The sequence below is a fragment of the Pseudorca crassidens genome, chromosome 3 (genome assembly GCF_039906515.1).
Source record: "Pseudorca crassidens isolate mPseCra1 chromosome 3, mPseCra1.hap1, whole genome shotgun sequence".
NCBI lineage: Eukaryota > Metazoa > Chordata > Mammalia > Artiodactyla > Delphinidae > Pseudorca > Pseudorca crassidens.
This window is the reverse complement of record NC_090298.1, coordinates 134,890,198-134,917,002: the sequence shown is the minus strand read 5'-3', so window position 1 is coordinate 134,917,002 and position 26,805 is coordinate 134,890,198. Positions and strand designations below refer to the sequence as shown.

Below are 26,805 nucleotides of genomic sequence, written 5' to 3'. Positions count from 1 at the left end.
CAAGGATGCTGCAGGGAGACAGCTGGTACTCGGAGGAGGTGCCTGGCCCAAGAGAATGGCTCAAATCTGGACCCACCTCCTGGCTCTACGTTTCAATCCCTGACCCCAAATACCATGTCTTTCCCCCAAATGCAGACCCCCTGATGGACCGGGGTATCCAAATATGTGTGCATCTCCCCTCCCTTCCCCCTCAGCACTTGATTCTAGCAGCTGATTTGCAGTGAGACTTCCTGGTGGTCAGGTGACCACCCTGAATGACCAGTAGTCTACTTGACTCCCTAACTGACTCAAAACCCAGGACAGTCCAAACCAACTGCCCACATGACAGTTGCACAGAGAATTAGCATCATCTTCAACTGATCAAACCTGGATGATGAGCAGTTAATATTCATTAGCTGGGAACAGGGTCTACTGGGCTGGTGTTTTGGTGGCTTAACAGATGAGGTTTACAGGCCCCCAGGGTCTCACTGACTAGAAACTGACCAATCGTCTGAGCAGCTTGGACTAAGGCCTGGCTAAGAGCGGGCAGTGGCTGCACGGGCTCTGAGTGGGCACCTTCCCTGCCCAATCCTCCCTCAGCCAGATCCAGGCTCTGCTGTACAAACTACAGCCATTGCTCCTGAATCTACTTGCTGGTATTATTTCCACAGTACCTTCAATGGAGTGGTTAGTGGGGGTGCTATTTGTGTCCCTACCCTGTTGTTTGGCCAGATGCTGATTCTGATGTGCCTGAACCACCGCTGCGGATGGCCAGCAGATTATCTTGATCGCAGATGATATTCTTGTGCATCCTGTGTTTGATTCCTTTATAATCTTCCTTTTCTTCTTGGTACCCGAGTCATGATCCTGGAAAACACGACAGAAACTGAGAGAACTATTGATATGTTGCTGGGAGAAGACCATGCAGAGGTGTCAATTCATTCCCAGGTCACACGTCTGTTCTCTTTGTTCACCAGCCTCCTAGGGGAGTCTAGGGGAGTCAAGTGAATCGAAGCTGGGCTGAGAAGAGGGTGTTGCAATGTGGTGTGCACTGAAAATAGCCAGCAGGCTGACTGCACGGGGACATGACTTTATTTAGTGAGATAATACAGAAAGGGAGCACAGCACAGTGACCGACAGAGTGGGGGCTGGTGCCTGATGGTCTGGATTCAAATCATACCAGAAGCCACATGAACCTGGGAAAGTTATGCAGACCCTCTGTCCTCAGTTCCTTGTTCTGTGATAATGGAAATGTTAATAGGGCCCACTTATTAGTATTACATGATGAAGCTTAATACAGCAAATCAGGTAGACCCTGATGAAAAATGATGGTTACTTCATAAGTGCTACCTAAGTGTGCAAATATTAAATGTCTGGAAGAATAAGCAAGAAATGTGGTAGTGCTGCCTCCAGAGAGGGGACCTGGATGCCACAGGGCAGGGGAGTGGGGAAGGTTATGGGTGTGATGCTTTAGAGCTTGTGAAGAATATCTGTCATCATCTCCTGTGATCCCCACATCAGCCCCATGGGGAACTCATGGCAGGTGCTGTGAACCATATTTTATGGTACATGGCACGAAAATGTTGAGATTTTAAGTGACTTTCCCGGAGTCGCAAAGCTGATGACGGATGTGGGACAGGAATGTAGTTGGTTCCCTGGGACAGAAATCCCTGAACCCCTGAATGCTCTAGATGGTGCTCTGGACTCCTGAGCCCAGGGCTCCCCTCCCTCCATCCCCCCAATCCTCCTGCCTGCCCCATGGTTGCTCCAAGGACAGGAGGGGTCTGAGCCAAAAGGAGGGCCCAGGCCTGACCCACTGCCTCCCTTACATGTTGATCCCTGACCCCACAGCTCTTAAATATCCCTGAAAGAAGGTCCCTTGAAGGATCAGGGGGTCCCATCTACGTCCCTCCTCCCTCAGCATCTTCACACACTGGGTGAGCCTCCTGGTGGTCTGACCAGTGGTCGGCTTGTCTCCACGTGGCTCAGAGCCCTGGTCTCTCCAAGCCAGTTGCCCACATGGCATGTCTCTAACAAATTAGCTTGGTCTTCAACAACCAGCCCTGGATGCACAGGTAGTGCTGATTAATGAGGACAGTGGCCTGCTGGGCTGGGCTTGGTGGTTTAGTGGGTGAAGCTGGCGTGCCCCACTGTCGCCTATTGATGTGAGCAACTGTCTGAGTAGCCTGGGCTACGGCCTGGCTGGGGAGGGGCCGTGGCTGCACTGGCTCTGAGGGCGCACCTTCCCTGCTCATCCTTCCTCATCAAAATCCAGCCCCTACAAACTCCTCATCCATCCCTAGACCCTGCAGTGGCACAGGAGAGAGGCCCATGCCCTTCTAGAGGGACCCCTCCATAGCCACAGCCTAGAGACCCCATCCCAGGACTGTCTCTGAGGATGACCCAGGCCCTCCTAATCTCTGTCACCAAATGTTCATTCCACTAACCCGATGGCATTGTCCCTTCTCTCCACGTTCCCAGGCAGCGCCCAAACACCCAGTGATCCTGTCCACATCAACCATTGGAAATACCGCCACGAAATCCTAGTTTCCTTCCTTTCTGAAAACCTCTAGATTTAGACTGCTAATATTTGCTTTTGGATTTTGACATCGACATTCAGAAGTCTTTAGCCTGTAATTTCTCCTGTCCTGTAATATCTGCTGCGGGTATGACATCAGTATTCTCCTGGTCCGATGAAAGCAGTGTGGGTGTGTTCCCTCTGTATCTGTTCTCTGGAAGAGTGTGTAGGAGACGGGCATCGTTTCTGTCTTAAATGTTTGGTAGAAATCAGAGGAAGCCACCGGGCCCTGAAGTTTGTTTTGTGGGGAAATTTTTTTGGCATCTCTTTCTAATTGAAGTTTACTTGGTGTATTGTACAGGGCACAGATTTTAAGCGTAGAGCTTTATGGTTGCTTGTAAATATAAACACATCTGTTACCAACACCCAGTTCAATATACAGGACGTCCCCAGCACCCTGGCTACCCCCTGTAGAACGGGAGAAGAATAAGTGCTAACTTATTCGGTTATAAGAATGAAATCAGTTACTCCACGTATATTCCAAGTGCAGTGATTTACACACAAATAACTCAAAATGAGTGTGGCAGCACAATCAGAAAGTAGTGGAGGGTGCTGGAGCGCTGGGAGAATCCAGTCCCTTTGGGATTTCCACTGTGGAGGTCGGGCCAGAGTAAGGAAGTTGAGAGGAGCTTCTCAGAAGCATCTGGGCTTTCACAGAGGGAAAAACTACTGCTCCCCAGAGTGCAGCGCCCATTGTAATTCACTGAGCCCTCCCTTTGCGGAGGGTGCTTTTCTATACTTGTGTGTTATCTTACATAGAAGTGTTTAAAAAAAAAAACCAAGGAGGAGATCAATTTTGCTTGATGTAACAGCCTTTCACTGTTAAAAGTAAGACATGTATCTAAAATTTATGCTAAATCTGTACAGCTCCGACAGGAAGTAACCGGCACTCACTAACTGACTCAGGAGCGGAGAGGGAGCAGAGAGGCGGCCCTCCTTCCTTGGCCTCATGTCTCATTTAAGCTGCCAGACGCTGCACAAGCTCCATCCCCTCTGAGTCTCAGGCTGAGGCCTCCAGGTCACAGTCCTCACAGGTGTCAGACCAGAACCTGCCACACAAAGGCAGGGACTGGAGTCAGTGGGGAGGTGGGCTCCCTGGGGTCGGTGTGTGGGACCCAGGGGGCTACTCAGACCCTGCAAGTGACTTTGGGCCCTGACATCCCCAGGGCTCACATCCCCAGGGCACTGGGGCCTGTTTGCTGCTCTTTGCCAAGTGTGTTCTGGTAGCAGAGAGACCTGTCCTACAGGGGCGATTTAACCTGGGCATTTGGCCGGGCGGCGTTCAAGTGACTGGTCCCCTGAACAGTGAAAGTGATGCAGAGGAAAGGGGAGGCTCTGGGGCTCCAGGGTGAAAAGTGTGGGTCCCTCCCACCTGGGCGCTGTGAGGAGTGGGAGGTCTGATGACACAGGTGGGAGTAGTGACCCTGTCCCTCCAGCCCACACGCAACACGGCCCATCATGAGACCAGCACAGTGGAAGTGGGCAGAGAACTGCAATGTTCCCTTTTCCCCTAATAATCATTTTTCTTTCTTTAACACCCCAGCCAAACTTGCCTGTGCTTTTTAATTTTAAAATATCCTGATGCTGCGGTCATAGAATCATAAATTCTATAGCTTTGCTGTATCCCAACATGAAAAGTTTGTAGAAGACACTGTTTTTCAGCGTGTAATAAAACCAGATGTATTTGTTATCTAATTTTAAGGTCATAATTAATTTGGAAACCTGGCCCTTTAACTCATCCTAAATTAGCATTGCTTTGAATTACCTTCATTTTGTGTGTGTGTTGTATTCAATTTTTACACATCTATGGTAAAGAGAAATGGTGCCATGAGGTGACCCAGGCCCTTCAGTGGGGCTCCACAGAGGCTGCGGGGTCCCCAGGGGGTGGGCAAATCCCAGCCAGGTGTGGATCCTGCTGTGTCCCCTACCGCATGCCAGGGCTACCACGTGCCCACAGGGATGCAGCAGCGCTGGGCCAGGTGAGCTGTCTGCTTGCGTGAGAAGAAGCCCCGGTGCCTCTGTCCTCCTCACCCTTTCCCCAGGACGCCTGAACTGGGGGGTACCAGGGCTACTCCAGATATCTCACCACACCTGGGGATGTTGCCTGCTGACCTCGGCGGGTTGGGAGGGCAAGGCTGGGTCCTGCAGAGGGAGATGTTGAACCTCACCAGGGACACTCTTTACAAAGAACACAATGTGAACAACACCTCCAGGAGTGATGTATGTGGTGACCCCACAGATGCCTTTGGCCCCCCATCTAAACATAAGAGCCTGGCATCTTCAGGGGTTCTATGGAACGGGGACCGTTCCCTGGCGAGATGCACTCAGGTCATCCTCCAGTTGCCTGCCCAGATTACCACCATTCTCTTCTCTCCACCTTTTTGTTCACATGCAGTGGTGAGCACCTCTGTGCTCTCCTCTGGGTTTTGGGTTTTCCTGAAGCGCCAAAAAAAAAAAAAAAAAAAGTCAGGGATGGCAAGGGAAGCACATACACTTATTTGCCTTCTGTTCTTCCTCCTACCCTCTCCACGCTCACATTTCCTCTTCTTGTTCTTCCTCATCCTTTTACTTCATCCCTTCTCTTGAATCCAGGACAAGAGAATTTCTTTTATTTTTTTTTAATTGGATGAGTCAGCCTTCTTTTACTTATTTATTTATTTTTAACGTCCTTATTGGAGTATAATTGCTTTACAATGGTGTGTTAGTTTCTGCTATATAATAAAGTGAATCAGCTATACATATACATACATCCCTATAACCCCTCCCTCTTTTGTCTCCCTCCTACCCTCCCTATCCCACCCATCCAGGTGGTCACAAAGCACCGAGCTGATCTCCCTGTGCTAAGCGGCTGCTTCCCACTAGCTATCTATTTTACGTTTGGTAGTGTATATATGTCCATGCCACTCTCTCACTTTGTCACAGCTTAACCCTCCCCCTCCCCATATCCTCAAACCCATACCGTTTTTATGCTAAGTTATATTCTACATGTAGCTAGAAAAATGTTAAAAATATTTTTAAAGAACTGCGCATCTGTTTTTGAAGCTGATTTGGCTGTTCAAGGCTTGCTAGCACTTTATCCATCTCAGTACTATTTCACTTAGTAAACAGATGCAGTTGCCATAATTGCTGCATATGTGTCTGTGTTCCCTTCTGGGCTATATGTTTTTGAAATTAGAAACTATATTTATATCACAGCCCCTACGTATAGCACAATATCCATTGTTAATTCAGATTGTGCTTTAAGATAGGAGAGAAAATTTAACACTTTTATTATAGTCATAAACATCTAGCAAACCAACCAGAAAATAAAAACTAATTTTCAATTGGTTGGCCAAGAACAAAAAAGAGAGGAATACCTAGTGCAAAATCATATCTCTAATAACTACTGTTGGATTTAGAGCACACACACGCTAAACTTATTTTAAAATATCTTCTCATCAAAGATTTGAGGTTGGACCTGAAAAAATTATATCAGAAATGAAGATAATTATGTGGTCTGACCAGCGTGGATCACACAAAGTAAGTGTATACTATGTATAAAGTAGATAAACTACGAGGTCCTGCTGTATAGCACAGGCAACTATATTCAATACCTTGTAATAACCTATAAAGGAAACGGATCTGAAAAAGAAATACATATATCTGAATCTCTTGGCGGTACACCTGAAACACAACATTGTCAATCAACTATACTTCAAGTAAAATAAAACAAAACAAAACAAAGTAACTGTAAAGGGAAGTATAGTTTTATAAATTCACCTCTGATATCCAATGCACCAACTGAAAGAAAACAAAGTACAACTTTCTAGGAGACAGGACATGGCCAGCAAACAAGGCCATTACCCTCGGTAACGGTCATACCTGCCAAAAAATATACAGACTAGCCTGCATTCATGAATACATAAGAATTCTTCATTTATCTGGCATTGTTAGGCAATGAGGTATTGTATGTTAGGAGAAGCTTTTTTAAATGACAAATTGAAGAGGAGTTATTTTAACCTTCACTCGGTAATTTTTTTCTAAAATTAAGAAATGTAACCACTGGTGTATCTAATGTTTCCGTGATAACTCGGGGTCATCAGTTCAATCAACGTTTGCATGAATAATGCAAATGGAAACAAGACAGGCATGCTTACTGAAACTGAAAATGACGTGGCACTGGCTGGAATAACTGATGAGAGAGCAAGAAAAAAGCAAAACTGAAAACAAACCGTGATCAAGAAACAATCAGTCAAGTTCTGACTTTCTGTACTTAGTTTCAAAACGAGATACCACAAATCCTAGCGAGAGACTCCAGCATCATTAGCTGTCTTTCTCCTTTGTTTCCACCTTCCTTTCCTTTTCCTTCTATCCTAGACTGTTCCAGGCAGTGCTTATAGCTGCTTGCAAGACAAATTCTAATACTTGCTTTCTCTCACACAAACTTCACAATATGTCCATGTGATAAATAGTGTGGAGGTAAAAGACAATTCATCACAGGGACATCTCCTATGAAAATAAAATTAGAAACTAGCTTCTAAACATGCAGAGAGAAGGGCGTGGTGTCAGGCACTAATTCCCTTGGGAATTCCTCTCCATTTCTAATAGACGTTCTTCTTTACCAAGATCCCTTTTTATTGGTGTCCTATTCCAGACTGCTCCACTCGGCCCATCCTCATCCTGTAAAATACATTCACACTCTTTTGTGACCCTACTTATTTGCCCATTAAATAATCAATCATAGAACTGTCGGAATTAAATACAGAGTGAAATTAAAATACTGGAGTCACTTGGAGGGTTTAAGCAGCTCCACCAGAAAATACTGGGCATGGATTTAAAAGAGGCTGCGTGGGACTTGCTCTTGTCCAAGTTCTTTCTCAAGAAGTATCTGAAATAAGCCTAAATTCAGAGTTAATTAGATTGGCCTGCTTTCTCAGGTGGACTGGAATTCATTGCTGTTTCCCCTCAACTCCCTGATGTCAGTGGCACTTTCCGGAGAGGAGGTGGACTTCTCTGCCTACTGCAGAAGCTCATTTCCCCCAGGACCCACTCCCCATCTGAATCCCACACTGGAGGCCAGATGCCAGCCTTCCCAGAACATTTGTGATCTCCTTTCAGTTTTTGACCTGCTCAGATTGAGTCCCTGTAGACTCTTTCTCAGCTTGAAACCTGATCTTCAACCCCTTCCCTGACCTTGATGGTTACCTTCCTACTTTAGGCCTCAGGTGCTTTAGCTATAAATTGATATAGTTGCCCTTAATTCTAAAGTCTTATTTCTAAAGCTCTACAATGTGTGGCTCCTTGAAAATGTTTCTCTTTGCTGGTTTTAATTTTGTAGAGAATTAAAACCCCAGCCACTCTAAAAGACAGTAAGTTGCATTTGATAAGGAAAGTGTGCTTCTGTAGTTAGATTAACAGGGATGGAAGACGACTTAGTATGTTTTAAGATACTCATGATCCGTTCTCGTGAGAGTCGGGGGAAGAAGGGGAAGAGAGTTAATAAAATACCAAACGACTGTGACAAATTAAGTTCACCAAGATGTAGCTGATTAGTTACTACTTGAATAAGCCACACAAATCCAATTCAAGTTGTCCTTTATTTTTCTAAGAAGGATCCCAGTGAACTGAGTCCCATGTTCAGTAACTCCACCTTCAATGGCTTCGTCTTTAAAAACTGTTATCTTGCTGGAAGAAGAAATATTGCCCATCAGTCCTAATTGATGTTTAGCTATCATGCACATTTCAAATAAATTTATAACATTGCCTGATCTCAGCGTAATACATTCCAAAGGGGCAAAGAGCACACGAAAAGTTATGGAGTCTCCATCTTCTACACTGAAGTGTGCAATAAATTACATATTATTTGGCCGTGAAATTCACAAGCCATAGAAACCACGCCATTACCATTATACAGTGGTAAACAGCAGGTAACGAGAATGATATAAAACAAAACAGACTGTGTATGTTGGCACTGCTGCCAATAAAACAATCATTAAATGCATTCATATGCATCTACGCTAGGTAAGCTCTTTAGGGCAATTGCTATGAGTTCTACATACCTGTCAGGATATTATATATAGCCCACTTTCTATGGCCTTTATTCAAAGACGCTGAGAAAGGGTTACTCTGGGTAAATTCAGACCTTTTCTCAATATAGAATTTGGTCAACATGCGTTCTGAACAGCAAAATTTCACAGTGCTTTCAATTTTCCTACACTAATTGCCACCTCAGCAAATGCAGGATTAAGTATAATGGATTATAAGAAGTTAGAAAGGAAAGATGCAAGAAAAGAAGGAAGGTAGAAAAAAGGTGGGTATGGAGTACTTCAACATTTATGTAGAGTGGACCTAAAACTAAACTGAGGTTTCCCTGAACTATTAGCATACGCTATAGAAACTTAAATGAAAAAATAAAAAAAACCAGCACGGGAAACTCAAAGATTCTTTGTTTCTTCACTTTAATGCATATACACGTCCACCTTAAACAATCTATATGCTTATATCCAATAAGAGAGCATTGTTTTGCAAGGCTATTTGGGTTCTATCAGCATGTAAAGGTCGGACAACTCAACTTTAGCAGAGTCAGCCTTCAGGTGAATAATTGCTTCTTTCAGGTTGTGAGCATTTGATTTTTCCAGAAATGTTTCCCAAAAAATGAAAACTAAAAGAGTCCTAGGACAGCGTCCTTTAGAAGTTTTATAGTATCAAGGTTTTTGGAGGAAGAGTATCCTTGTCGATTACCAACACAATGATTCCAAGCAGGTCAATTTATGCTGAGAATATTATATAACAGAACCCACTTCACCTCCATTATACTGACAGTGATCTTCCTTACTTCAACCTTGTGCTTCTTAGTAAAGATGAAAATACGGAGCCAAGAACAGACAGTGACAATGCCAGAGACTCAGATGTACCTATAGGTGCCTTCAGACAACATCAGCCACCCAGGCTAAAGTCCTGGTTTAAAACATCCCAACATGAATGAATCTCAAAAACCATATGCTGAGCAAGTGAAGCCAGATCAGAAGAGCACCCACTGTATTATTCAACTTACATGAAATTGTAAACTCGGCAAAAGTCATCTCTAAAGATAAAAAACAGATCCGTGGTGGCCTTGGGGTGGGAGATGGGGATACTTTTGCAAAAGCCTGGGAGGAAACTTTCTAGGGTTTTAGAATTGTTATCTATGGGGGTGGTAGTTAAACAAATGTATACATTAATTAAAAGTCACTGAACCCTTGACTGAAAATGTCTGCATTTTATTGTATGTAAATGATACCTTAATAAGGTTGATTACAAAATGAACGAAAACCAAAACAAAGCAGAAGAAAAACCTCTCAAGACCTCAAAGAAAATACACTGTTTTCTTCCAGGGTACCAGATTGGAAATGAGGCATTGGTCTGTTCTACCCTCAGATTATCTCTAGGATTATCTAGTCTATTTTAAAGCACTAGAGTCCCCTATCAGGAAAACTCACCCCATGTTTAATTACTTTGATTTCTTCTCTGCCTCTTCTCCCAACACAGTGAAGTCATTCACAGAAGAAAAGCCAGCTTTTGCCAAATTTGCATCATCATATATTCTTTCCAAAGCTATTATTTATGTAATAAAATTTCGCTACACTTTGTAAAAATCTAGCTTTCTGAGCCTTACAAATCTTAACAGTTAACCTATTGCCTCCACTGGAATTTGGAAAAAAATTATTTTGAAAAGGAATAGCTGAGACTTGACATTTTTTGTGTGTGTGATTTTCTCTTCCCCTAAGAGAGAAGTGAGTAGGAATGAGAAACACATACATAAAGAAAAAAAAATTATCTTGCTGCCTTTGCATGGTTATAATTTATAGGAGGCCCTTTTCAACAATAATCTATTATCAGAATCAATAAAATATAATCTCCATGAAGGCCAGGCCAGGATATTTGTCTCTTTTTCAGCAGATTGCAATACAAACCACATTCATGGATATGCTTCTTGATGATCTTTGTAATACTGTAACAGTTGACCATTTCCTCATGCCTCTTCACCTTAACTTCAACCTGGTTTTTCACCAATGACCTCACATTTCCTTCTCTATCACTTGGTTGTGGGCCTCTTTTCCAACTCCAACTCCAACTCGCATTTCACTCTGGCACCAAAAGAAGACTCACACCTTCCTGCTTTTTAGTGATACCTCAAGGTCATTACCGTATTGTGATCACCCTGAAGAACAGCCAGACAATTGTCATTTCAGAGCCATCTGACAGTTTGTAGCTCTAAAAATTAACTAAGGACCACATTTGTCAAAAATATCCTAGTTTAAGATTTTGGTAATACAGCAACAGTAATTCCGAAGTCATTTATGACAATCAGTGTGGGAAGCACCCTCCTTCAGGAAGATCCTTTGCCATACAATACTCTTTCCCTGTCTGGTAATAAGGAAGAATGGCCGTGGAAAGTAACCTTTTGTGGAAAGAAATACTTGGCTTCCAGAAGGCTTGCAGTTCATACATTTTTCTTGAATTAGATTCCCCATTAATAACTTTATCCACAAACAGGTAATTATCAGAGTTATGTAAGCAATTAAGGAGATGCTACTCCACATTCTTTCAGCTTGTTGACCTTTCTCACTTTATTTCATGTGGCTATCTGAAACATCAGTGATTTACATGCCTTTTTTTTTTTGACAGATTTCTGTGTGTGTGTGTCCCCATGATGAAAACATCATTAAAGTAAAATATCATGAATAGACTCTTAAGAAGCAGAGTCTACTTAAAGTCCTGGAAAATATGAAAGCACTAATATTCATGGACAACTCTACACTCTGAAAGTTACTCCAAATTTTGTTGACCTCTCTTTTGTCTAGTTTTTCAAATTTTCTACCACGATCATTTGTTAGTTTTATAATTACATAATAAAGGCATTACATCATACAATCTTTTGTTATCCATTGCAGTTTTAAAACTATTCCTTTCCTTGTCCTCAGCAGATATGTCATAGATTATGAGTACACAAGCAAAGACTTTCAACGTAACAGTACTTTATAGTGAGAAGAACTATACTGAGCTATCTCTATCCTAAGACAATGCACTAGGAAAGCACTAGGAATTCTTAAGCACTAGGAATACAGAGACGATCAAGAGGCAAGTTCCTTGCCTTCGAGTATACATAATCATTATAGCAAATGCTTAAATAGCACTTAGTACGTAACTCACCACAGCAGTCTTATTATCCTCCTTTTTAATAGGTGAGCAGAGGAAGCCACAGGGAAGTCATAGGGTAAAGCCAGAATTTGAACCTAGGTAGACTAGTACACGCTCCACGGCTTTAACTACTACATTAAAATATATATATATATATATATATATAAGTTTCATATATATATATATAAGTTTCATATATATATATATAAGTTTCATATATATATATATATATAAGTTTCATATATATATATATATGTATATAACTCCAAGTATTCCAAAGTTACAAAACACTTATCTACCAAAACTCAAAAAGGAGCACACAAACTTGCATAGAAAATAAACATGTGGGCTTCCCTTGTGGCGCAGTGGTTGAGAGTCTGCCTGCCGATGCAGGGGACACGGGTTCGTGCCCCGGCCCGGGAAGATCCCACATGCCGCGGAGTGGCTAGGCCCGTGAGCCATGGCCGCTGAGCCTGCGCGTCCGGAGCCTGTGCTCCTCAACGGGAGAGGCCGCAACAGTGAGAGGCCCGCCTACCGCAAAGAAGAAAATAAACATGTAAAAGTTCATAAATAAACCACAATATAACCTGCTTCACATAATATACTGACTGCAGTGTCCTGGGCCTCTCCCATCCTTAGGTAGCCGGAAATTACAACAAAATAATACTTTTCACTTTTGGAAGCCACACCATCTCTCATACCAACCAACCAATTACTTCCTTAGAACTGGAAATTAACCTGAATATCATAAAATATATATATATAGCATTAGTGATGTAGAATCTTTGTTTAAAGACAATAACTTCAATAGCAGAGGGAACGTTACCATTGCAGGCTTCAGATAACCTCTATATTTCTCAGATTTCATGCTAAATCATAAAATGCCATATTGTGTCTGAAGCTATTTTTTCAATAGTCCATTTTCTTAAATGGACTAGCAAAGCAGTAAATACTGAGGAACATTTTGGCTCTCAAATCCTAAAGCCATTCTGATTATGCCTGGGTGATCATGGGGACGTCATCGGAACTACCAGAGGACTGGCTGAAATACCAGTGTTCTGGCCAGCTTACAAATTAGAAATTATACAGAATCCAATTTTATTTTTTTGTTAAGTAATTCCTATGAGGCTTTTGGGATGTCAGTGTAAAGTCCTTTCATGTGTAATCTTTATCCATTAGATAGGGAACAATGCCAATCCCCGTCATAAATACTTTCACAACCTGACACTGAAAATCCATTGCAGGGCATAGGACCTGCAAATAGGATATGAATCACACACATCCACTCATTCAGACAATCCACAAATATTCATTTTTAAGTCTACTATATGCCAATAATGTACCGGCCTCTCAGATGCTAGACCATGCTAAATGCTGAAACAGACATACTCAGTTCGGGCCCTCCTGGAACTTATTACCTACAGAAGTGCCTTCGTTGTAAATGGTCAGGTCTCAGCCAATGCTATTATCATCAGCAGGTGACCAAAGGATAGAGCTTGCTTCCCTTCAGAGGTACAAAACACTTCTTACACCTGAATGGGATGCAAAGAATAATCTGACTTCTGTTCACCGGGGCATGAATTGAACTGTCCTTGCAGAAAAGATAACAGATGGTGTGAACCCCAGATCCTAGAAACGGGCCAGGCACACGACAAGTGTTCAGCTTTTCAAAAACAAATGAACAATCACTTCCTCTCCTAGATCTTTACACCCTTCCTCTGTTGGCTACTTTCTCTCAGCTTATAAACATCCTCAAATATACCCACTTAAAAAAACTCTCAGACCTATGATTCTTTGGATATTCTTGTGGATAACCTAAGTCTCTACCATGCCTTCAAACACCTGTCCTCCCAAAAGCCCACATCTGTACCTTGGGCCCAGACCTGTCTACCAGGCCCCTCTAAAGCACTGAAGATGAAGGAAGATCCTCTCGCCACCCCCAATCCCTTTCTACTGTGCTCTGTATCTCTCAAAAAGATGCAGCTGTGAACTGTCACCCACGCTTGCTGCCCTCCCTTTTCTAACTGCTCACCAGGCCTCACCCATTCTCTCTCAGATCTGCAAAACCCGGTCCCACCTTTTATAACTTAAGTGGGACCCTTAGATTACAATTCACCCTGCACCCAATCAACTGCCTTCCACATGGAGGTCCAAGTGAGCCTCTAAACCAGAATTCCATGTCACTGTTCTTTGGTGTTTCCCGCAGCCTTCAGGATAAACATCCAAACTTCTGACAGGACAAACAAGGCGCCTTTCTGTTGGGCCCCACTAAGTTTTCAGTATCGACTCTCATTTCTTTCCCAAACCCTGAGTTCCAGCCCTGTACATTAGTTTTGCCATATTTTCCTACATTTCTCAAACTTCAACACACACTGCTCTCTCCTGCCACCCCAGGAGCTTCTACACATCCTTAGAAAGGATGGCCCTTCCTGCAAGAATCCTACCCTGAACTTGCCCTTCCAAGTTTCTGTGCTCTGCAAAGGGGAAAGATGGCGGGGAGGGATACATTAGGAGTTTGGCATTAACATATACACACGACTATATATAAAATAATCAACAAGGACCTACTGCATAGCACAGGGACCTCTACTCCATATCCTGTAACAAACTGTACGGGAAAAGAATCTGAAAAGGAATGGATATATGTATAACTGAATCACTTTACTGTACACCTGAAACTAACACAATGTTGTAAATCAACTATCCTCCAATATAGAATAAAAATTAAATCAAAGAAAAAAGAGATTCTGTGCTCTGTAGCAGCAGAACTCACTTCTTCCAGAGCACTGACTCCTGTGCTTGTGTTTACTTGCTGCCCAGTAGAAGGCAAGATTACCTAGGGCAGAAGCATCGTCTCCAGCAGCCCTTGGTTCTGACAACTCATTCAAGTGCCAGGATACTTTACACACATAACCTGCTTAATTAATTCTAAGAACCCACAGAAAGACTGGTTTTTAATGTCATTTTACAAGTGTGGGGATTGTAGTGCAAAAGAAACCTGTCCAGGCCACAGAGAGCATCAGCCCTGGAATTCAAACCCTAAGCTGCCTTCACACCGCTGCTCTTTCCACTATATATGATACACCTATTGAAAAAAATTTTTTTTTCCTGAGCCCTGTTTGAATGGAAAGGAAATGAAGCTGGAATATATCCATTTCCTAATCGCTTTGGTGTGTACCAGGCAAAGTCACTCCACAGACCAGGTAACATTTGTGCAACAATTAACGATGCTCCAAACTGTGCTAAGTGTTCTACTTTGTAGAGTCTAGAAGCATTAACACAGTGCATCCTTGTAACCGCCACAGAGGCTGGGTCCTGTGAAGCCCATGCTACAGATGAGAACACTGAGACCTTGAAGCCTTAAGGCACTCGGCCGGGGTCACCGAGCTGGCAGGAGTCCTAGGCCGCACGCCCCATCTAGTGCAGGCACACCCGGGCACTGGGCACCGGTTCTAGTGCCCACCCTCCACCTTTAACCATTTAAAACCTCGCTTCTCACCGCCCACACGAGGGCCCCTGGAAGCGGGAAGTACAAACCTGTCTCGACAAGCCGTGGCTGGAAGAAGCTATGGATACAGATCAGGGGCAGAGGGTGCTCAGGAGCGGCGCCCAGTCTACCCCGCGGAGGTGGTCGGCGTTAAGTCCAGCAGGCCCTCCCTCAGGGAAGCCCGCACGGAGGGCAGAGGCACCGAGTCCTGCAGCGCGCACTGGTCCTCAGAGCGCGAGAAGGAGTCGGCCGCGCTGTCCGGGCGCAGCTTCACCGAGTGTTCATGGCCTGAGCGCGGCCTCGGGGACGCTGGCTGCAGACAGGATGCCCACACCCTCCTGTGGGTCCCGGCTCGCCTCCCGGCCCCTCGGGCGCCCACCGCCCGGCGGCTGCGGCCCGAAGACATAGGGCCACGGGCCCAAGCTAGGCCGGGCCCTCCATGCCGCGCTCCGGAGCGCACGCGCGGCCTGGTGTTGGCGCGGGCATCAACGCCCTCCCGAGCCGAGCAGTTGCGGTTTAAGCCTCCGGGCGGGCCCGTGGGGGCGGGGCTCGAGGACTTCCGCGCGCTCGCCGTGCGTCCGCACGCAGACCCGCCTCCCTTGACGACGCGGCCTGAGGAGCAGCACGCAGACCCGCCTCCCTTGTGGACGCGGCCTGAGGAGCGGTGTCGGCAGCTTTGAGACTACGGCAGCGCGAAAGGTAGGAGGTGTGGAGAATTTGGGGTTTCCAAAAAGCGTTTGCTGACTGATCCAAACAAAAGTGAGACATGGTTGTATCAGCGCATTTTAAAAGTAGTTAAACTCCCGCTAAGTGTCTGTGCTCGCCCCGCCCAGGAGAGAGCGTGAACTCCGTGAGGGACACAGGAAAGGCTGAGTGGACGTCTGCCTGTGGTTCCTTACCTGGTGCACGGGTGTGTGAATTTCTGCGGAGAGCTCTTAATTTCTGTCGTTTCTGCTGACTTGACACGGTGGTTGGCAAACGGTGACGTGTTCCGTGCATTCAGGACATGATCGTGGTTCCTAATAATCCCTTTGTTTTGTACTGACACCTCCACAGAGAATTTACTAGTGAATATCCACTTTAGAGAAGAGAAAGTGAGGCGTAGGAAGTGAAGTGACTGAGTAAGAGGAAGGACTCAGACAATTGGTGTTAGTAAATTAACCCTGCAAGGAGGCCGTTAGCCTGCGGTGGCTCTAGCGATGCGGCCGCCTACTTAAACCAACCCAAATCTAAGCCTGTCGGCGCCTCAGGGTGACGAACACCGCTGAGGACACCCAGTCACAAACCACCAACTAGGCGTTAAAGCCATAGCAAATCACTCGTTTCCTTGCTTTGCTTCTGCCCTTTTAAAATAAACATCTCTGCAGCTCCTGTGGCTGGAGTGCTCCTCACCTCTTCCGCTTTGTGGTGCGTGAATGGAATCTATTTTTGCGCACATAAAGTGTTAAAATTGTAAATATGCCTCAGTTTGTCTTCTAAGATTGGCCGTAGAAGTTGGATTTGTGTCCAGTTTCTAGAGCAGTGGTCGTCCTCTGGTCAGGCCTTAGGCGTTACGTGTACAACGTTCCTCTTCTACCACCACCTTCTGGATGCCTCCACCCACTACCAGCTCCCACGCATCAGTTCCCCTAGATGTGGTCAGCAATGGCTTTTACATGCAGCGTGCTCACATTATAACATCGCAGACACTCCTGCGTCCTCCAGCCAGCGTGTGAAGTGAAACATTAGCATTCCTGTTGAAGAGTCCCTGGTGTGACCACTTTCCCAAGCACAGCCACTCCCCAGCTGACCCTGGGTAACCACTCTTCTGAACTTGGTCTCCATCAGTGGCATGGATGTCTTTCTATGTAGGCTACATGTTTAAGTATTCTTAAACTGCATATCGTATTCTATTTTGTTTTCTCTTGTTACTTGCTTTATTTAGTGTTATCTTTGCTAGGTTCATCCATGCTGACACGTAAAGATCTGTCTAGTTCATGTACTTTCCTCACTACGTAGGATTCCCATGTAAGGAAATACAATAATTTATATGTGCATTTTCCTGTTGATGGACATTTAAATTGTTTCGAATTTTAAGTATGATTTCTTTTTAAAAAATTTTTATATCCTTTTTAAAGGTTGCTTTACATTTACAGTTATTACCAAATATTGGCTATATTCCCTGTGTTGTACAGTACATCCTTGAGCCTGTCATACACCCAGTAGTTTACATCTCTCACTTCCCCACCCCTGTATTGCCCCCTCCTCCCCCTCCGCACTGGCAACCATTAGTTTGTTCTCTATATCGGTGACTCTCCTTCTTTTTTGTTATATTCGTTCAATTGTTGTATGTTTTAGATTGCATTTATAGGTGATATCCTACAGTGTTTCAGAGTTCAAAAGACTCTCACGACAGAAGCCAAAAGGTAAGAGCCATTTTACATTGATAAAAAGCATTTTAACTATGTAGAAGCAGAAAATGAAAAGAAAGAACTTTGCATTACATTTAATAACAGCTTAGGGAGATCTTTGTGGTATATTAGTGAACTTATTTGTGGAAATTTAGCCATGTACATTGTGTTGGAGAGGCACCAAGAGTTCAAGAACTCTCACAATTTGAGTACACAATTGCCTTACTTGTAGGCATGGTGGCAGCCATTTACATAACAATGATTTGGAGGACGTTGTGTTAGTCAGCTCTTGCTGTGATAATGCTTTGGAACAAATCGACCCAAAACTCAGTTCCATAAACAAGAATTTATTTTTCTTGGACCTATTGGCTAGCTGCAGTGGCTCTCTTTCAGACCTCTAGATGGCTGGTTTTGCTTCGTGTTTGGGGTCAGTTTGAGGTCTGTAACACACATCTTCCTCTGGAGCCCAACTGTGAGGCCACAGCTCCCAGGCCCTGTCTTCTCACAAAGTTCACTGAACCATAAGAGGTGAGCCCAACTGCACAAGCCCATTTAAGGCCTCTGCTGCTCATTGAAGGCCATCATGTCTGCTCACACTTCATTGGCCAAAACATGTCACAGATCTAAGGTGTATTTAGAATATGTGTATTTGTTTAAAGTTGGGTGCCCTCACAGAAGAATATTGCATTTTGGACAGTGTTACCTTAGCATTTTCATTGGCATTTGCAAACGTGATAAACGCCGTGTGCACTTTTTCACCTTTGAGAACTTTCTGAAATTGTGGGACCATTTCTATTGGAAAAGAGGAAGGTACACTTTAGAACTCAACTCTAGTTATGGCATTGTTGGGAGAAGAATTAATGAGATAAGCTCAATACAAGTGAAAGATTTGGGATCACATATTCATCATTAACATTAGCATTCTACAGAACATTCCTGGAGAATTGTGATGCTTGCTTTATGTGATTTCTATCATAAATCATTAGAATTTGACCAAGACACTTCAGTGAAACATACATCATTCAGCACATCTCATTTTAGTTTTTCCTACCACTCCACAACTTATTGTCAATACTTCACCATAACTCAGAAAGAGAAAAAGAAACTGAGTGAGTTCATTGTTAGCAGATGGGCTTCACAAGCAATACTAGTGGAAGTTCTTCAAATGATAGCAGACAGTAACTCAAGCCATAAAAACGAAACAAAGAATGCTGACTAGAGCAGTTGTGTAGGGAATTATAAAAGATACTGTAATTTCAAATTTCTTCTCCTTTCTTCTCTTAACTAATTTAAAAGGTAAGTGCCTAAACAATATGACTATATTTGGATTGTTCTCTATATAACATAAAAAAATATCATATATTTGATGATATGGCACAATGAAGGCAGTGAGAACAAAGCGGTGTTAGAATAAAAATGACAGTAGATCATAAGCTGAATCCGCAGGAAGAAAGGAAGAGAACCAGAAATGGTAAATAGATTAACCCGACAAACTCAAAAATATTTATTTGCTCAACTTTCTTCTCTATCTCTTTGAAAAAATAAGCTTGTGAGAAGTAATTATTATAATAATATGTTGTTAAGTATGTAACATATATAAATGTAATAAAAACAAAAAAGAGGGGAAAGCATACAGCTCTATAAAAGTACAGTTTCTGTTTCTATCTGGAATGAACCTAGTAAAAATCTGAAGAGATTCTGAGATGTATTACATAAGCCCTAGTGCAGCCATTAGTCAGACAATGTGGTTAAAAATCATTAAAGGAATTACATGTTACAGTAGAAAATATCTACTTACTGTAAAAGGAAAATGGAGGAACAACAACAAAAAAGCAAAAACATGAGACATGTAGAAAACCAAAGGTAAAATGATAGACATAAATAAACCCTACCATATCAATAATAAAAACTAAATGTAAATGAATTAATCAGTACAATCAAAAGGCAGATATTGTCGAACTGGGTATTAAAAAATGTTTTCCATAGGAGACACTGCTTGGATTCAAAAGTCTAATGTGTACAAAGTAAAAGGATGAAAAAATATATATCATGCAAATAGCAACCGTAAGCATTGCTGAAGTGGCTATGCTAATACCAGAAAAAATAGACTTTAAAACAAACAAAAAAGTTACTAGATATGAAAAGGACGTTTTATGATAAAGAAAGGGAAGATACAAAAATCTTTAACATATTTGCCCTGAATAAGGTAAAACCAAAATACACGAAGAAGAAAATACCAAAATCCATGAAGAATTGAAGGAAGAAATAGATAATTGCACAACATTAGGTAGAGGCTTCAGTACTCCACAGTCAATAATGGATAGAATAGTTAGGCAGAAGATCAACAACGCTATAGAAGACTTGGACAAGACTATGAATTAACAAGACCTAATAAATGTTTACAGAACACTCAACCAAACAGTAAAATACTCATCCTGCTCAACTACATGTGAAACGTTTTCCAGCATAGATGACATGCTAGGCTGTAAGAGAAGAGATTGAAACCCACATACATTGCTGGTGGGAATGTAAAATGGTGCGGCCATTTTACAAAACAGCTTGAGAGTTCCTGCAAGTGTTAAACATAGAGTTACCCTATGACCCAGCAGTTCCACTACTAAATATATACCTAAGAGAAATAAAAACTTATGTCTGCACGAAAGCTTGTACGTGAATGTTCATAGAAGCATATTTCTAAAAACAAAAGGTAGAAATAATTCAGATGACAACTGGATAAATGAATAAACAAAATGTGGAATATCCATACAATAGAATAGCATTCAGCTATGGAAAGGAATGATCTACTGATCCATTTTACAACATGGATGAACCATGAAAGCATTATGTAAAGTAAAAGCAGCCACTCACAAAAGATCACATATTGTACGGTCCCATTTATATGAAATGCCCAGAATAGCAAATCTGTAGAGACAGGAAGTAGATGAGTGGTTGCCTAGGGCTGAGAGGGCTGAGGAGATTGAAAAAAGCTTGTTAATGTGTAATGGGTTTTTTGTGGGGGGACAGAAATCTACAATTGGATTGTTGTGATGCTTACACAAGTCTTTTAGTGGTTACACTGAGCACCACTGAATTGTATACATTAAAGTGTTGAAATTATGGTATGTAAATTACATCCCAATAAAGCTGTTTAAATTATGATAATTTTATATTTATAAATTTGAAAATTCATCGAAAATGACAAATTCTTTAAAAATGCAAGCTAACAAGACTAACTCAAGAAAGAAAACATATCTCAAAAACCTATATCTACTGCAAAAGTTGTTTGTATAATTAAGTACCTTTACAGAAAATGCTTTCCAGGGATAAATGGCTTTCCAAGTAAATTCTTCCAAATATTTAGGGAAGAAATATTGGTAATCTTACATAAAAATGTTCCAGGAAACAGAAAAGTATATATTGCTCAAAATATTTATAAGGCCAACATAAGCTTCAGATCAAAACTAAAAAGAATATTACAAGAATAGAATCACAGGCCAGTTTCTCTTTTGAACATGCATGCAAAATGTGTAAACAGAAGCACAAACTGTATCCATGGTATGTAAAACAATCATATATCACAATCAAAGTAGCTTTAGTGTAGTAATGCAAGGTTGGTTTAATGTTCAAACATGAAACTGATTCCAGGAATGAATTAGAGTGGGAAAAAAAGTCATTTAAAACAGAAGTCTTGGGACTTCCCTGGTGGTCCAGTGGTTAGAACTTGGCGCTTTCACTGCTGGGGCCCTGGGGTCCAATTCCCGGTCAGGGAACTAAGATCCTGCAAGCCATGAGGCAGGTATCCCCCCCGCCAAAAAAAAAGGAAAAAAAGAAGACAACCAGGAGAAGCACAAGATCGAATAAACATAACAGATAACACCTTATGAAAAGTAGGTGAAGATTATGGAATATTCTAAAATTTTAAAACAAAAAGAAACATTTAAAGATTCAAGAGGATGTGACAAATATTGTACATAGGCAAAAAATAAAATAAAATAAAATATACGGATGATGGGAGCCCAAAAATCCAGATGCCCATGTCCTGTCTCTGAAGATTCTCATTCAATGGGTTATGGATTTCCTCTATGTTTAAAAGCCTACAGATGTTATAAAGCAGAAACTAACACACCATTGTAAAGCAATTATACTCCAATAAAGATGTTAAAACACAACCAAACAAACCTACAGGTGGTTCTGATATGATTCACAGGCAATGTAAAGCTTCTGCTTTACAGGAAATAATACCAGATTATTTTGTTATTTTATAGTTATAGTAACAGGTTGTGCTATTGACCGGTAAGTCTGATGTCAAAATGCACTCCCCACTAGGGATATAAAAGGAACTAATAGTCTGTACGGCTGCTTGGTGGCAGCATGCATGTATTGCAAGGGCAATTATTGTAGGAATCCAAATGAGTGGAACATTTTAGAATTGGAAGACTACATACAGATCATCTAGTCAAGCTTCCAACTATTATAGTTGTGAAAACTAAGGCCCATATAAAAGAAATGATTTATCTCCAAAGAGTGTTAGTGAAAGAGTATGAAATTAAAAATATCTCTGAACTTTTAATTTAGTGCTGTTTTTATTAATCTCATGTATTAGCTTAAACTTCAGTGTGACAGATTTGGGATTGAATTCTTGCTCAGATTTACTGATTGCGTGCCTTTTAGTAAGTTACTAAAACACTTTTTTAAAAAAATAGATTTATTTATTTATTTATTTTTGGCTGCGTTGTCTCTTCCTTGCTATGCGCGGGCTTTCTCTAGTTGCGGTGAGCGGGGGCTACTCTGTTACGGTGCGCGGGCTTCTCATTGTGGTGGCTTCTCTTTGTTGCTCAACACGGGGTCTAGGTGTGTGGGCTTCAGTAGTTGTGGTTCACGGGCTCTAGAGTGCAGGCTCAGTAGTTGTGGCACATGCTCTTAGTTGCTCCGTGGCATGTGGGAGCTTCCCGGACCAGGGCTCAAACCCGCGTGCCCTGCACTGGCAGGCAGATTCTTAACCACTGCACCACCAGGGAAGCCCTACTAAAACACTTTTAACTTCGCTTCTCACATATGTAAAATGGTGAGCCTTGGCTGATATAGAATATGAGATAACCTAGCACTGTTCTTAACACATACACGTAGTTAACATTTTTTGGCTCTCATCCCTCTTAAACAGCCTCTATCCTCTTAACAATGAAAGTGTGTTTCAGCTAGCAAAGCACCCCAGAGCTGACCACATTCTGGCAAGAGATATAGGATTCTTTTTCTTGCTGGTGGTTCTTTATACCTGATATTTGAACTGCACTGAAACATGAACATCTCTTGTTTATGCTGTATTAATGGATTGATGAATTTGATAATTTGATAGATGAATTTTAAAAAGTAATATGCAGGGAAAAAAAAGTAATATGCAGGAATTGAGCTGCCTTACTCTCAAGAAATATAATTCGATAGTGGTGGCTAAAACGATAAACAGTGTTTGGACAGGGAGTCCATATTGGATGTGAACTACCTGTACTCCCATTCGTCTATTAAGAATAAATAGAATCCGTTCAAAATCTGTTTTAAAGCGCAGTTATTTCCTTCTGACTCCTTTAAGTTACCAGCAAGAAAAAGACAGTCTCCTGAATCCTTGCTTAAAAGGCTTTTAATATAAAGCAGATAATTTTTTGCAAAATTTCCCAAACTTTTCATTATCAAATTGGCTGAGGCTTCTCAACGATTATCATTTCACAACAATATCTCCCTTTTCACCTTTTTTAAAAGAATTGGCCTCGTAGATGTGCCCTTAAAACAGAGCTTCACTCTCAACTTATTTTATATTTTGTATTCAAACAGTATGAAGAAAACAGGATCAGGGAATTCAGCCATAAAAGTGAATGGATTACTGATACATGCTACATCATGGATGCAACTAAGTGAAAGAAGTCAGGCACGAAAGGCTCTATATTGTATGGTTCCATTTATATGAAATGTCCAGCAGTGGCAAATCCATACACACGGAAAATATTATACATTAGTGGTTTCCAGGGGTTTGGAAGAGAGGGGAATAGGGAATGACTCCTCAAAATGGGTGTATGTTTCCTCTTGGGGTGATGAAGATGTTTTGTAGTTGGACAGTGGTGATAGTTGCACAACATTGTGACAGTAGTAAATTCCACTGAATGGTACAGTGAATTGTTAAATGATCAAAATGGTGAATTTTGTGTTATGTTCATTTTACTACAATAAAAAGGAGAAAGAATTAGGGAAAGACTTAGAGTTTGGGAAACTAAGGTGAACTGGTTAAGAAAAAGACAGCTCTGCTGTTGAGTGTTCTCTCAGCTCTCCCAGTGCATTAATCCTCAGCAAAAAGTAGCCTGAACTTGTCGATGATAGTCATTCAACACAGTCCAGGGAAAAGTAAATAAAATAAAACCCAACTCTTCTTCTTTAGCACATCTATGAAAGGTTAACTTGCTGCTCAGCCACGTGGACATTCATGAAATCGTTTCACTTTCGGTGTCCTCTACTTCAGTACTTTACTCACAGCTCATTCACACATGTAGGCAACAGCATTCCTTAATTGGATGGAATCTGCAGTGCTGGTTGTGATCGGTCTCATGAAAAGAAAAGGGAAGGAGGAAAAAGCCTCCACATTGACTTGGTGGTCTTGACGAAGTGGATGCAGAAGACAGCTTGAGTGTCAAACTGGAAACTTATTTTCCTTTTCTTTTTCTTTTTATCTTTCCTATCAGGTCTTCTGCCCACTTCCCACCCCCTTCTCTCAAACAGGAAAGACACTAATTAGCTGCTTTTTTGTGTTTTTGGTAAAACACCTATTGTTTTGCGTTTCTTGTTGTTCGGTGAACATTATTGTTTTTACTGCCAAATGAGCTTCAGTGGTTGATGTAGGGGGTCTCTTGGGAACTTAACGTTTTCCAGTTTAAGTGGAAAAGCTTTTTTGTTTGAATTGGCTTTTACTGGGTGCTTCAAGGTTTGCTCTTGGCTCTTTGAAGGGAGACTGAATAGCACTGTGTTTCCATTGAGGTTCCAATGAAGAAAGGATCTTATGTCCTGGGCACTTTTTGTTGATTTTGCTGTGTGTCCTCTCTAATAGCCAGAGGCAGATTCCAGGAAAATGACATATAAATGAATATAAGTAATCTAATATTTTTACAATTTGCTTTGGCCATACTTCTGGTCTTATTCTACTTGTAGCAGATGGCTTTAAAGAGCATTAGCTATGTATATATTAAAAATAATATAAATATACCAATATTAAATATTATATTGATGTATAAATGTAATATACTAATATTTATATTAGTGTATAACAATTATGTATTATATTAATATATATTTTTGCCTAGCATATATTATATACAAAATATATGAGTAATGAAATGTATTTCTATGGTTAATATGTTCATAATATTAATGATATATCCTGTAATATTGATTATAAAACAATTATATCATAATATATAAATATATAATTATTATTATCTGATATAATACACTATAGTTAATATATTCTATATAACACAATATATAATGTATTAGTATAATTGTATCATATAATATAAATGTAATACATATATAAAACTATATATCTTTTAGTTATACATTACACATACGAGTATGTATAGCTATTTATAATTTTATTTACATAGGAATCTGGTCATCATAACAATTGATGTAAAAATATGCAATATTTTCAATCAAATGGGCCTTAACCTCACTACCTACACATAACTACTTTTAAAATCTTGAACCCTGTCTAACTCATGCTTCCATCTCTCTCAACCCGCTTTTCTACACATGCACGTAGACACACATTTATACACGATATATATGTATACTACCAGTTTTCAGTTCAATGTTTATAAATATGTAATATATAATGATATTCCTGTGTATGTATACAAATATAAATCAAAGGTATGTGTATAGGTATGTATTTCATATGTTTATATAAATATATCATACAAATACTGTATGTGTATATAAATACATGACTGTATACATACATACACAGAAATACACTTATTTAAACAAAAGGGACCTAAATAAACATAGTTCTCTAAGAATAAAAGGTTATGGCTCACTCTTTCAATAACAGTTTATAGTTTTCTACTGTATGTGCTTCTATAATTGTTATGAACATTTCCCATTTTTGTTGAATGTTAAGTTGTTTTAATTTTTTGTTTTTTGTTTGTTTGTTTTTTTGGTACGTAGGCCTCTCACTGTTGTGGCCTCTCCCGTTGCGGAGCACAGGCTCCGGACGCACAGGCTCAGCGGCCATGGCTCACGGGCCCAGCCGCTCCACGGCAGGTGGGACCTTCCCGGACCAGGCCACGAACCCATGTCCCCTGCATCGGCAGGCGGACTCTCAACCACTGCGCCACCAGGTAAGCCCAGTTTTTTGCCATTATTAATGAAGTTCTGAAGAATACGGTGGGCAAGATTACTTGAAAAACTCTCCTAAAAGAAAAGGGTTAGGTATGCTAGGTTAAATGTACACAACTTATTTTTAAGTACGTGGTTGATTTTGGAAGTGTGCCATCGAAATTTCCAGGACCCATGAAGGAAGGGTGGTCCATGTATGAGAGTTATAGCTCTATTAAGAGTAGATTGAAGATCTTGATAGCTTAGAACAGAAGCTGGAAATCCTGTTTTTATGGGGCCAAATGGCAAATATTTTAGGCTTTGTAGACCAAAGAGGCAAAATTGAGGATATTATTTAGGTACTTAGGTAACCATTTAAAATGTTACCAGTTAAAACGTGAAAATTATTCATAGCTCATAGGCCATAAAAAATAGGCAGCTGTCTGGATTTGGAATACAGGCCATAGTTGAATGACACACCTGGTATAGAGACTTGTTTTTAAATGGCCATGACCACATGGGAGGCAAGAGGTAAGACTCCATCCCTAACTTCCCTAGATGGGAAGTTCGAACTAAAGCTATCTATTCCTGGCTTCACCTTTAATGAAAGGGTGTGCCAGGAGAAAAACATATCTGCTGGCAAAGGGAGACTAAGAGCAAATTCTCTTGGCCTCTGCTCTGGGTAGGAAACAGGTAGGAAATCTTGAGAATTCTGAACCGCAGATCTGTGTTCACAGTGTTTGGGTTGCAAATTTATTTGCGGTCTTGCAAACAGAAGCTAAGAAATGAACTTAAAATGCTCCCAAATCGGTGGTATTGCAAACACAAAACTAAACCCTTTCTGGAGAGGTAGACCT

The 26,805-nt window shown here is 41.4% G+C and overlaps 1 long non-coding RNA gene and 1 pseudogene across 1 annotated transcript; one reads left to right on the top strand and one right to left on the bottom strand.

Moving 5' to 3' along the window:
- Positions 1 to 1,053: 1,053 nt before the first annotated feature.
- On the bottom strand, positions 1,054 to 5,258 carry LOC137221950 (uncharacterized). The gene is made up of 2 exons (XR_010942216.1): positions 4,726 to 5,258; positions 1,054 to 3,606 (listed from the first exon to the last, which is right to left on the bottom strand). It is a non-coding gene; the product is annotated as an uncharacterized lncRNA (long non-coding RNA).
- A 10,591-nt stretch (positions 5,259 to 15,849) lies between these two features.
- The window catches only part of LOC137221949 (UDP-N-acetylglucosamine--peptide N-acetylglucosaminyltransferase 110 kDa subunit pseudogene), a 32,699-nt pseudogene continuing 21,743 nt past the window's right edge, over positions 15,850 to 26,805 (top strand).